The sequence below is a fragment of the Marmota flaviventris genome, unplaced genomic scaffold, assembly GCF_047511675.1.
Source record: "Marmota flaviventris isolate mMarFla1 unplaced genomic scaffold, mMarFla1.hap1 Scaffold_210, whole genome shotgun sequence".
Taxonomy (NCBI): domain Eukaryota; kingdom Metazoa; phylum Chordata; class Mammalia; order Rodentia; family Sciuridae; genus Marmota; species Marmota flaviventris.
Window position 1 is genome coordinate 82,720 of NW_027288109.1, and position 11,994 is coordinate 94,713.

The 11,994-nt window shown below is 42.5% G+C and overlaps 1 long non-coding RNA gene and 1 pseudogene across 3 annotated transcripts in view; one reads left to right on the plus strand and one right to left on the minus strand.

The window, feature by feature from the left end:
• Window positions 1-3,753, minus strand: part of LOC139704077 (uncharacterized) — a 70,796-nt gene extending 67,043 nt beyond the window's left edge. For all 3 annotated transcript variants that reach the window (XR_011706131.1, XR_011706130.1, XR_011706129.1), the window contains exons 1-4: window positions 3,690-3,753; window positions 3,068-3,127; window positions 2,868-2,955; window positions 2,242-2,373 (exon numbers count right to left, since the gene is read on the minus strand). This is a non-coding gene — a long non-coding RNA (uncharacterized lncRNA). The remainder of the gene's footprint in view (window positions 1-2,241; window positions 2,374-2,867; window positions 2,956-3,067; window positions 3,128-3,689) is intronic.
• Window positions 3,754-9,945: 6,192 nt separating this feature from the next.
• Window positions 9,946-10,984, plus strand: LOC114083925 (RNA-binding protein with serine-rich domain 1-like; annotated as a pseudogene).
• The last annotated feature ends 1,010 nt before the right edge of the window (window positions 10,985-11,994 follow it).

Sequence of the window (11,994 nt, forward strand, 5' to 3'; positions counted from 1 at the left end):
ATCACACTCCTTTCATTAAAAAGAGCAGAGCTGTAGCAAAGCTCTTTAAGTCTGTTTCAACAAGAAATCCCCTTCAACATAATTACAAAGTTATACCTATTAATTTTCTACTGTACTCCCTTATAATGTCATCAAATCACAAAATGAAGCAATATGATCATGAATGTCCTCTAGTACTCTCTATTGGACTATTTGTTTTTTTATAGTGAAACTCTACAGGGTAAGTTTAGGTTATCAGATCAACAGGAAACAAATTAGGAAAAATTCTATACAGAAAATATTTTACCAAGAATACTGTATGCTTTTCAAATTTATTTTTTTGAGAGAGAGAGAGAGAGAGAATTTTAATATTTATTTTTTAGTTTTTTTCGGCGGACATAACATCTTTGTATGTGGTGCTGAGGATGGAACCCGGGCCGCACGCATGCCAGGCAAGCGTGCTACCACTTGAGCCACATCCCCAGCCCCTCAAATTTATTTTTAACAGGGTTAAATTAAGTAATTACTCCTCAATCTTTAGAGGCACTTGTAAAGCCTGAACACAGACAAACATTCATAACAAATAGTTAATTACTATGACATTCTGAATGTGTTGTCCCTCAGTAGCAACTCATAGTTTAATTAGTTGTGCAAAACAACAAAGAACAGATTGCAATAAAACAATATTCTCATCCATCACTGCATATGCATCTGTCACAAGTCATACCGATGATCTGTGTCCAATTTTCATGGCAGAAACCCAGAACTTTATCCAGAAGAAGTAAACCAGGGGATTCAATCCATTACAAAGACATTTACACTACAGACTTTATGGCCATCTGTATTTTATTTTCATAAGATTTACCTACTGTAAACCTTATAGATATTTTAGCATTTTTATACATACCAAGAAATAGATAACCAAAAAGTTAGGTATTAGAGAAAATAACAAAAATATATCTCATTTGTTTTCAAATTTTTTCACATCAAAACATTTTGCTGCAAATAATTTGTTTTATTTTGCAGTAACTAGAGAATGAATCCAGGGATTAGTACAAGCAAGTGCTCTACCACTGAGCTACAGCCCAAGCCCCTTTTTAATTTCATTTTGAGACAGGATCTTGCTAAATTGCATAGGTTGGCTTCCAATTTGCAATCATTCTCCCTCAGACTCCTGAGTAGCTGGGATTACAGGGGTGTACCACCATGTCCAGCTTGAAGTGACTTTTTAAATCCACAGATGAAAGACTCTCTAAATGACATTTAGAATCTATTGCAAATTCAGTTTTGAAATAGACGTTTATTTAACACAGGGTTCACACTGACTTCAACAAATCAGGCGTTCCAGAATACAATCTGGAGTGGTAAAATATGTGATGCCTTCTTCATACTCCAAGAGAAAAAGCTCTTTTGCAAATAAGCAAAACCAAATCCAAACAAAAACAGGGAGGTGTTCTACATTGTTATCTCTAGGAACAATTCCCCTTCATAGACTACAATGCTGTTGACAATGTCAAGCACTTTGACTTGTAAATAACTCCCACAGGAAGAAGTTTCTCCAAGTTTTCCCAGACACAGCTACACTTTCTGTCCTTCTCACCACCTTAACAGTAGGACACATCTAGCTCCAGAGAGTCCCTATGGCTTCCCCCTGTGTTCTCTAAAATTGGTCACATTCACAACCATTCTTGTAACACAATCAGTTGCTGTAATTATTTCTGGGCCCATGTGGATTGCTGCATTTTCCAAACAGATGCAGGTCTCTGTGATTACTCAGAGGTCTGCTAGGGCGCCCCTCCCTGGGCTGGGGAATCCTGATCAGAACACCCATCTCCCCATAAACACGTGGCCCATGCTTCTCACTCCCTTGGAACCACAGTTACACAAACCACACAGGTGAATCTAACATCCAAAAATCTATAAAATAATGCTGTGCCAGCCACAGTGAATAGGGATTAGAAAATGCTAAGCTCTCTCTAGGGAACATGGCTGGCACAGCCCTGCAGTCTGAACATTTTTGTGCATTAGCTTTCCTCACTCTCATTCTATCTGCAGCTCTTCCTTCCCCCCTTTGTCCAGGACTGGAAATTGCTGCCACCTGCTCCCTCATGTTGTTACAATCTCTACCAGTTTACGCCAACAACCACTTGACCACACAGATGTCTCTCAGCTCAGGAATCCTACTGAAACTTTTCAAGAAAGACTATCCCACCACCCTTCTATATTCCTGCCGTAATCTGTTGCTAAGAACACTTTACATACCTATCTCCAACATCAAGAAAAACTTCATAAGGTGCACGAATTTCCTTTGTACACTGTGGTCCCTGGAGTGAAACTTTCCACATTCTAGGTCTATGACTTAGGCAAGTCCCTCAGTGTCTCCAACATCACTTCCTAAAATGAGAATGAAAGTTAATAATATTGTAGTGAAGAGGAAATGAGTTACAATACTAAAACACTTTGCATAATTCCTACTGGATGACTTTGATATCATCACTGTTTTTATTTTTACTGCATAATTGCCAACTTAACATTTACTTGTTGAATAAAGTACACAGAATTGTGGTATATTGTTTCCAGAATTAAGCAATTCATTTTCTAGCACAAAAGCTAACATTTAATACACACTAGAGATTTACAGTTCTGAGGGAAAAAGGAATATTCTTTCAAGTAACTTTTCAAATCTCATTTTTGAACATAGTATTTTGTGGGTTTCTATTAATTTACTTTGGCATTAAAGGACTATTTTCTCTAATCCCAGTTACTGCTGCTTTGACTGTGAACAAGCTGCACTCATGGACATCTTCTAAACTGACTTTGTTCTCTCCACACTGCATAGGCACACCTGCTTCAGCCCTTGGTTGAAATCTAGGGACCCCATGGCTTACCTGCTCCACTGGTTCTCTCCAGGGGCAGAATGAGGTCTGGTTGCAGTAATTACTCTGTCAGTCTCAGGTTCATAGTCAAAACAGGACACTGCATGAAACCCGAAATTTCTCTCTCAGAAACAGCCAGGCTTGCTGGAATCCTGAATTGCCAGGCCAGTAAGCCGCAGGTAGACTTCTCCCTTCGCATTTGGTACACCTACCTCTTCCACCAGATGGGCCTAGGGATCTTGTCTCTGACCACATCAAGTCCAGCATCTACCCTGGAGTAAAACAGCAAGAAAATATCACTTGATGGGTGCTGCTCTTCCCTGTGCCCACAAGGATTCTATCTGAACTAGACATGCGTTCAGAGGGGACTCCTTCATGGGCATTCCCTGGGGTTTCCTGGGCCTCGCTCTTGTAATTCCTCTGGCTGGTCCTCACAGTTTTCCACCTGGACCACCTCATCAAGTAGTACCCTTGCTGTCACCCTCTCTTTCCCCACCCCAGGGCTCTCAAGCTGTGGTCTAACTTTGGACCCTGTGGAGGGAAAGCAGTTATTCCAAAGGCAGCCTCTTCTTGTTTCTGGGTACTACAGCTTTCTACTCCCAGGTGGCTCAAAGATGGTCAGAAAATAGTGTTTGAGTTCTCCCAAATGCCAGAAGGAACACAGGCTGGTTACCACTCACAGCTGGTTCCTAGATGGGAATTGTTTAAAGAAAAAAGTGACAAAGCTTAATTCAACAAAGCTTGCCTAAAGAAAGAAAGGAAAAAGGTTCTAGCACCAGGTTGCACTTGGCATCACAGACGGTTAACCCCGCCACCTGTGCAGATCACACTCACCGCCAGAGAGAAGGAAGCGCCACACTGAAACCACCTGATTGGCTGCAGTCAGCTCCTGACCTTATGCGCATGGTCAGATCAGCCCACAGCACTTGATTGACTAAGCTGCCCTGCTGTGATTGGCAGAGACTTAGTTGCTGGGTTACAGGCGAATGCCTACCGTGAATTGGGTTTCAGTTTATGTGCATAGCAAGCTAGGTGACAGTGCACTAGGTACGGAGGCCCCTTTGGGACAGCCTTCGTGCAAGTTATAGAGACAGGTTTAGGACAAAATTATTTTAGTTTAACAATTAGTCCCATTACGTTCATATTTTCAGATCTCGCCTGAGAGACCAAAACCATGAATGTGGACGGTGACACTATCTTCTACAATCTTCAAAACGGATCTGCTTGATTTCCGTACGGACTTCACAATTTCACACTGTCTAGCTAGTTAGACGCTCGGGCAGAGTGGTGCAGGCCTATAATCCTAGCCAGTCAGGAATCTGAGGCAGGAGGATGGCAGGTTCGAGGCCAGCCTCGGCAACTTAGAGACTGGAAGCCACCTCCTGAGACCCTAATAAAAAAATTAAAAATAAATAGGCTGGGGATGCGGCACCCCCGCCCCGGGTTCCATCTCCAGAACCCCGAGCCCCCACAAAAAAGTTAGTTTGCTTGTAGGTTTTATGCCTACTATATACAACAAGCCCCCTGCTGTCCCCGGACAGCGGTGTGTGAGCGCTTCAACTTGAGTACACCATACAGGGTCCTCACAGCCTGGGGACTGTCGTGCCCTAGTCTCATCCTTAGGAGAAAATACGTGACAGCCCATTCACACTTGGCCCGGGCCTCCTATCCTATAATCATCATGTAGAATCCAGCCTTTTACAACAAGGAATTATTTTCTGAATCGCTGTCATATGCCTATGATTTTAAATGAAAAAATAAAAAATAAAAATAAAACTAGTAAAATAAAATCAAATTTGTATTTTAAAAATCTCATTGATTTGCTTGATACAAATTGACTTTTAGCTTTTAATTCAGTAAAAACAGGTGATAAATGGCACAGACATTAATGTGAGAAAATAATTGTTTTGGCAAAAACAGTGGAATAACTGTTATTAGAAATGCTCTGGACAAGTATTGTTCCAGATTTCAGGATTTTCAGATTGTGGAATATTTCCACAGATTTTACCAGTTGAACATCCCTAATTCAAAAATCTGATAGTTAAAAAGTTCCAAAATCTAAAAATTTTTGAGCATACTATAATGTTCACAAAATATCACATTTTGGATCATTTCCTATTTTTGTTTTCAACTTGGGGATGCTTAACCTGTATGTAAATTAGGGCATATGAGCACTTGATTAATTTTGTCTTAATTTTTATGGATTTGAACTACAAAGAGCTCTTGGCTCTGTTTGTCTCTTAGTTTGTTCATAAAATAGAATGTGCAATATCCACCAGAATGCAATGTACAATATTGTTAGCAAATCCCAAACTTTGATCCTAGAGGAACATGTGCAGGTGGAAACCTAATGAAGAACAGGAGAAGGGAGGTAGCTAAGCGAACTCCTGGGGTCATCTGCTCACCATGGTTTTAAAAGACAGTAAGAGCAAACAGGAGGGGCCAGGTAACCCGTGTACAGTCAGCAATGCTGCAACAGTAGCTCCCCCAGAAGGTGAGTCTCCGCGGTGGCACTTGGCAGAAAATACATTTGAGGGACATTTTCTCTGTACTGGATTTTGGAATGGAGCCAGAGATTTCACCCTTATTGAAGTGTTTCCTTTTTCTTTCCAGGGAGGGACATTTCACACACACACCCGTCCCCTTTGTGAAGCAGCAGCTTCTCTTTGGGGTCCCCTCTGTCTGTCATCAAATACATCAAGGGCACCTGCAGAGTGCTGGCATCTTGCGGGTGTGAAGGTCACTCAACATCTCCCAAAGGGCAGGGGAGAGAGTCCTTGCACAGTTCTCATTGGCTTGAGGGACTTTTGTGTTAAGGTGTTAACAACAAGCTCATGAGAGTGCTCTTGGGTATCTGGACTCTAGAGACTTGGTCTATTTCTCTTTGACCATTAATATAATTCAAAAGAATGCATATTGTAGAAATGATGCTTTAGCTCCTCCCTGAGCTGAGATTTTATTTTATTATTTTTGGAGGAACCAGATTTTAAATATTTATTTTTACTATAATTATTATCACATAATAATTGTACAAAGAAATAGAATCACTGTGATATTTTCACACATGCATGCATTACCCTCAAACCACCTCCCCCAGCATCTTTTCCAATCCCTAGCAATCCCTTTTCTACTTTCAATACTTTTTTTTTTGCTGCAAATGACAGAATTTCATTCTTCTTTATGATTAAATAATAGTCCATCATATGTATATATTATATGCATACATATACTATATAAAATATGTATGTATATACAATTATTCATACACATACACCTATACATGTGTACATGTATACATACGTACCTGCACATATACACACACATATATGTAGCCAATTTTTAATCCATTTCCCTGATGATGGACACCTAAGTTGATTCTTTATCACAGCTATTGTGAACAGTGCCACAATAATCATAGATATCCAGATATCTTTATATACTGACTTAATTTCCTTTAGATAAATACACAATTTTGGGATAGCTGAGTCATATGAAAGTTCTATTTTCAACAAGCCTCCAAGCTGTTTCCAAAGTGGGTATATAAATTACATTCCCACAAAAGGTATATAAACATTACTTTTTCTCCATATTTTAGTCAGTATTTGTTAATTTTGTTATAATATTCTAGCCTGGATAAAATGAAATCTCATAATTTTGATTTGCATTTTCCTGATAGTGAAAGATACTGAGCATTTATTTTCTCATATATTTATTGGCCATTTGTATTTCTTCAAAGAAGTGTCTATTCAGACCATTTACCATTTTTACTGGTTTATTTGTTTTTTGTTAAGTTGTTTTGAGTTCTTGATATATTCTGAATGTCATTCGCTGGCAAAGATTTTCTCCCTCTCTGATGGTTATCTTCACTCTGTTGATTGCCTCCTTTGCTGTGCAGTTTCTCAGTGTAAAGTAATCCCATTTGTCATTTTTTTCACCTTTTTTATTGTGTTGTTGTTGTTGCCTATGCTTTTGAGGTCCTAACCAGGAAATTTCTGACAGTGGCAAAATTTTAGACTTTCCACAACATTTTCCCCTAGCAGTTTCAGAGTTTTAGGTCTTACATAAAGTCTTTGATGAATTTTGAGTTTATTTTTGTACAGGGTAAGAAATAGAGGTCAAACTTCAATCTTCTGCATGTGATTATCCAGTTTTGTTTTTTTTTAGCACTGTTTGTTGAAGAGACTGTCCTTTCTCCAAGGTATGTGTTTGGCACCTTTGTTGAGAAGAAGTTGGCTATAGATGCATGGGTTTATTTCTGGTTTCTCTATTCCGTCTCATGGGTCTGTGTATCTGTGTTAAGGCCAATACCATGCTCTTGGCCCCTATGGCTCTTGTAATATGTCTTGGGATATCTCCATATTAGGGCAAGGTGCATTGTTCCTGGTGGGTTATAAATCTGTATTTCAGACGTCTTGTCAGCAATGTCTGATTTCTTGTGGGTGTGATTAGTTTACCATTGGTTTTACCAGCCAACTGGCAGATGAAGTGCTATGCAAGGATCAAGACTGTGGGTACCATCATGTCCTCCTTGCTCCCTGGCCCTGCATTGTGATTCTAGCACCTTAAGGCTGCAGTTCCTTGATAAGTACCTTCTGAAGCCACATGCCAACTCTGAGAAAGTTTCTTGGCTTTAACTAGGCAATGTCATTGGTAAGTTCCAATAGAGGGCACCCATAGCCAGGATTCATCACCATAGGCTGAGAGGGGATGATTGACAGAAAGTCTACCCACAGTCCCTCTATGTGGGAGACATCTCTTTTCTGGAGACCCCCAGGATCCATGGGGACCTGGTCTTCCAGCTTCTGTGTGAAGTACCAAGTCCGCTCATCCTCTCAAACTCACTTAAGTCATGTCCCATCAACCCACTGACCAGCTCCTTCTCATGCTAACCAGTGGACATGAGGAAACTCTCCCTACCTCTCAGCTTCTAGCAGCCTTTCTACTGCCTGGAGACCCTGTTCTCCAAGAAGCACCCACCTGGGGTTACACAACCAGCCAGGATGCAGCCCTTCCTTGCCCTCCCCTGGACACAGACTTGGACACTACACTGCCCTATCTGCAGCCAGAATATTCTACAACTGAACCCTTGCCCTACATCAACAGCCTATTGGTTAATTTTATTCAATCTTCATATCATTAATTTCTTACATGCAGGGGGAAAAAGATCTGTCAATAGTTACTGTTAAACTAAAATTCATGAGATAAAGGATATATTAAGGAAAAGGGCCATTAGAGAGCCATTACAGAGGCTATCAAGAAAAAGGACCAGATCCTGGCACAAGGTCCACATCAGCAAGGCCGTATTGCAATTTCAGCAATGTCCACTAGACCAAAGAGCCAAGTGTGTGTTTATTATGCAACTTTGGGGAAGGAAAACAAATTGTTCACCTTGAACCTCCATTGGCTGTAGATTAGGAGGTGGGATAATGCAAATCACAGAAAGCTTTGGGATAAGCGGTCAGAGCAGAAGGAGAAGTGCTAATTGCTTCTGGATTGGTTGGTATTAATAGTCCAGAGAATTTTCACATAAACAGGGCATGCTATGCCTGCTGGTCAGCCATGGGATTTAAGTCAGGATTTCAACATACATGCAGGAATGTGCAAACCCAAAGCTGTGCTGATTAACTTCCTGTTTTAGTCAGCTTTTTTTTCACTGTGGTGACTGAAAGACCTAACAAGAACAACTTTAGAGAAGGAAAATCTTTAGTTGAGGGCTCACAGTTTCAGATGTCTCAACCCAAAGACAGCTGGCTCCATTCCTTGGGGCTTGAGTTAAGGGAGAACATCATGGTGGAAGAGTGTAGCAGAGGGAAGCAGCTCACATTATGAATAGAAAGCAGATTCCACTAACTAGAGACAAATTATATATTCAATGTTATGTCTTTTTTTTTAACCGAAATTAGCTTATAAATCTAATACAATCTTGATCAAAATCCCAGCAGGCTTTTTTTCTTGGTAAAAATTAACAAACTGATTGTAAAATGCATATGGGAATTCAAATGACCTAGAATAGCCAAAATGATTTTTGTGGAACTAAGGATTTATATTACCTGATCTCAGGGATGAAAGGGTAATTAAAGCTACAGTAATCAGGGTAGTGGGGTATTAGCATGGAGGTTGGCAGACAGACCAGTGGAACTGAAGAGGTAACTCAGAAACAGATCCACAGACAAATGGTCATCTGATTTTCCAAAAAGATTCTGAGATGATTTAATGGGGAATGAATGGTTTTTGAACAGACAACAATAGAATAACTGACAATCCAAATATAAAAATAACGACCTACAAACTTCCTCTCCCATCATGTATGTAGGAGGTTGGATTGTGATCCCCCAAGACAGACATCTAAGTCATGGGCTCCAGTACTAGCAAAAGAGACCTTGTGCTCAGATAAAGGGTCTTTGCAGAGGTAATAAAATCAGGACTTTCAAATGAGATCATCTATCCAAGGTCTTTACAAGGTGAGGAGGAGACACAGACAAGAGAGGAGAAACTCAGAGAAAGCAGTGGAAAGAAGAGAGTGAAGCCTGTAGTTGTGTTGCCACAAGTTGGAGAACTCCTGCCCCCAGGAGCTGGAGAGGTCAGGAGGACTGAGGACAACACCTTGATTCAGGCTTTGGGCCTCTGGAACTGCCAGGGTGTAAGTGTCTGTTGTTAGGAGCCCTCTTCTTTGTGGTCATGTGTTACAGCATCCCCAGGAACCTGACAGAACCCACAAAAATTAGTTCAAAAGTATGACAGGCCTAAATTTAATCTAGGACTATAATCTAATCTACAACTATGAAGTTCTCAAAATGAAACAGGAAAAAGTCCTCACGAGTCGATTGAGGTAAGCAGTGATTTTTTTTTTTAATGAAACAGAAAAAAAAAATGTTAACCATTAGAGAAAACCAAATGAATTAAAACAATTTCTTTTTAAAAGACACTACTAGGGAGCAGCTAAGGAGAGCAGGAGGAGTGGCGCTGCGGGAAGATGCTTCTGTTTGGCTGAAATTGCAATCGATTAGGGATCATTTCTCAGACTCACGTTAGAAGTGAGAATTTAGATAAGTGAGGCCGCCACTGCCGCTTTGAGCACCTCAAGGGGAGAATGGATTTATCAGGAGTGAAAAAGAAGAGCTTGCTAGAGTCAAGGAAAACAGTAGAAAGTCCAGTGCTAGGGCCCCTTCTCCTACCAAACGCATGGACCGACCGCTCTGATGGGAAGTCAAGGAGCCAGCCAGAAGGACCAAGGCCGGGGTAAGGCTCGGGAGAGACGCAGGGCTTGCCACGGAGGCAGCAGCACCAGGTCTCCGTCCAGCTGCACCTCAGCTCGGGATCCAGCGCCAGCACAGGCTCAGGCAGGGCTGGCTCCCTGGGGAAGCCAGGACATCAGTCCCCCGCTCCTCCGGGTCTCCCAGCCATTGTCGTCGCAGACAGGACAGCAGGCGGCGCTCCGGCTCCCAATCCAAACCTCGCAGAAGAGATGAAAAGGAAGGGAAAACGCGGAGCCCTTCCCCGAAGCCCACCAAAGTGCACCCTGAAAGGCTCATCGGCAAGGTGACCAGGATCACATCATGGAGGTATTGTCCCCTTATGGAGAAAGTCAAAATGATCGACGTGCCTGTAGAAAGGCTGCGTCCTCGTCTCTCCGAAGGCTACGCATCTGGGGAGCTGCAGAATCCAGGGGAGCTGAGAAGGCAGTGAAGGGCGCGCATGGAGGACAAATCGATGACCAGGAGACCACTGCTACCGCTGTGCTGGCCCCCTGGCCTAGGCCACCCCGCCTCCCAAGGATTCAGCCCTCCCCCCCGGGAGAATGCTGCCCCTCCCCCCACAGAAGCGGCGTGGGTCAGGTCCCCGTGCGCAGGTGGTCGTGCTTTCCTGGCCGCCACCGCCACCGCCACAGAAGCCGCTCCAGTTCCAACTCCTCCCAATACACAGGGCCTCGGGAGCTCCTCTATACCTGTTCCACCCAGCTCAGTTGTGTCACTTTTCTAGCCACAGGAGGGTCAGCAGGAAAGCCCCCCCGCACTGGGGCAGGCGTCAAAGGCAGCAGTGAGGCCTTTCCTCTGCAGGCAGGTTCTGGCTGCAGAAGTGCTGATGGATCAGGGCTGTGCCCATGGAGGGGCCTGCAGTTTTCTGGCTAGAAATCTCACCCATGCCTGTTCCAAAGTCTGTTCAGTGGCAGAGCCTGCAGGGACCAGCAAGCTTCCAGGTGGCAGTGTGGCCCCGTCTCTTCACAGAAGACCTGAGCCAGTCTGGCAAACCCGTTGTGCCCTTGCTGTTGCTATGCTACGTCCCCAGGAAAAGGGACCAATCCGCTACTTCTATTAGGCCTGGCCTTTTTCACTCCTGCTGGAGCTCTCTTCCAGCCTCTGGGTGGCCCCCCACCTGTTAGTTGCTATAAATGGTTCTGTCTTTCCATGTCCTCCCACAGCCCACGGCCCCACATATCCCTTACTCTCTGAGATTGCTGAGCAAGGTGAGAGCCAGCTCCGTGAGGTTATTACAGAGCCCCCTGTTCTGACTGCCACTCACGGTGGTCCTGCAGGATACCTTGGCCACGTGTACATTGTGTTTTTTCTCTCTCTCTTATTATACAGTCAGTACTATAAAATTTATTTTGAGTTTTGTAACTTTGCTGCATTTTAGATAAGATTGGGTTTATACTTTGTTGTGTAGAGTGGTAAAAATGTATTGAATAAACCTACGATGGAGAAACATTTCACAATACAGATATCTGACAATGAGCTCATATCTACATGTACAAAGCAAACTTACCATTTTGTAGTAACAAATCTAATTAGAAATTAGGTAAATTATTTAAATAAACATTTATTTACATAAATAAATTTTGGGAACGGGGAAACCAGGCTTGAACTCAGGGGCACTTGACTTCTGGGCCATATCCTCAGCCCTATTTTGTGTTTTATTTAGAAACAGGGTCTCACTGAGTTGCTTTTGCTGAGGCTGGCTTTGAACTCAAAATTCCCCTGCCTCCCGAGCCACTGGGATTATAGGCGAGCACTACTGTGCCCAGCTAAATAGACATATAAATCTTAAAAGATGATATATGGGTGGTCATTAAGCACATAAAAACACACTTAAGTCAATAAGCAAATGCAGATTAATGCTACAGTAAGACACATCCACATGG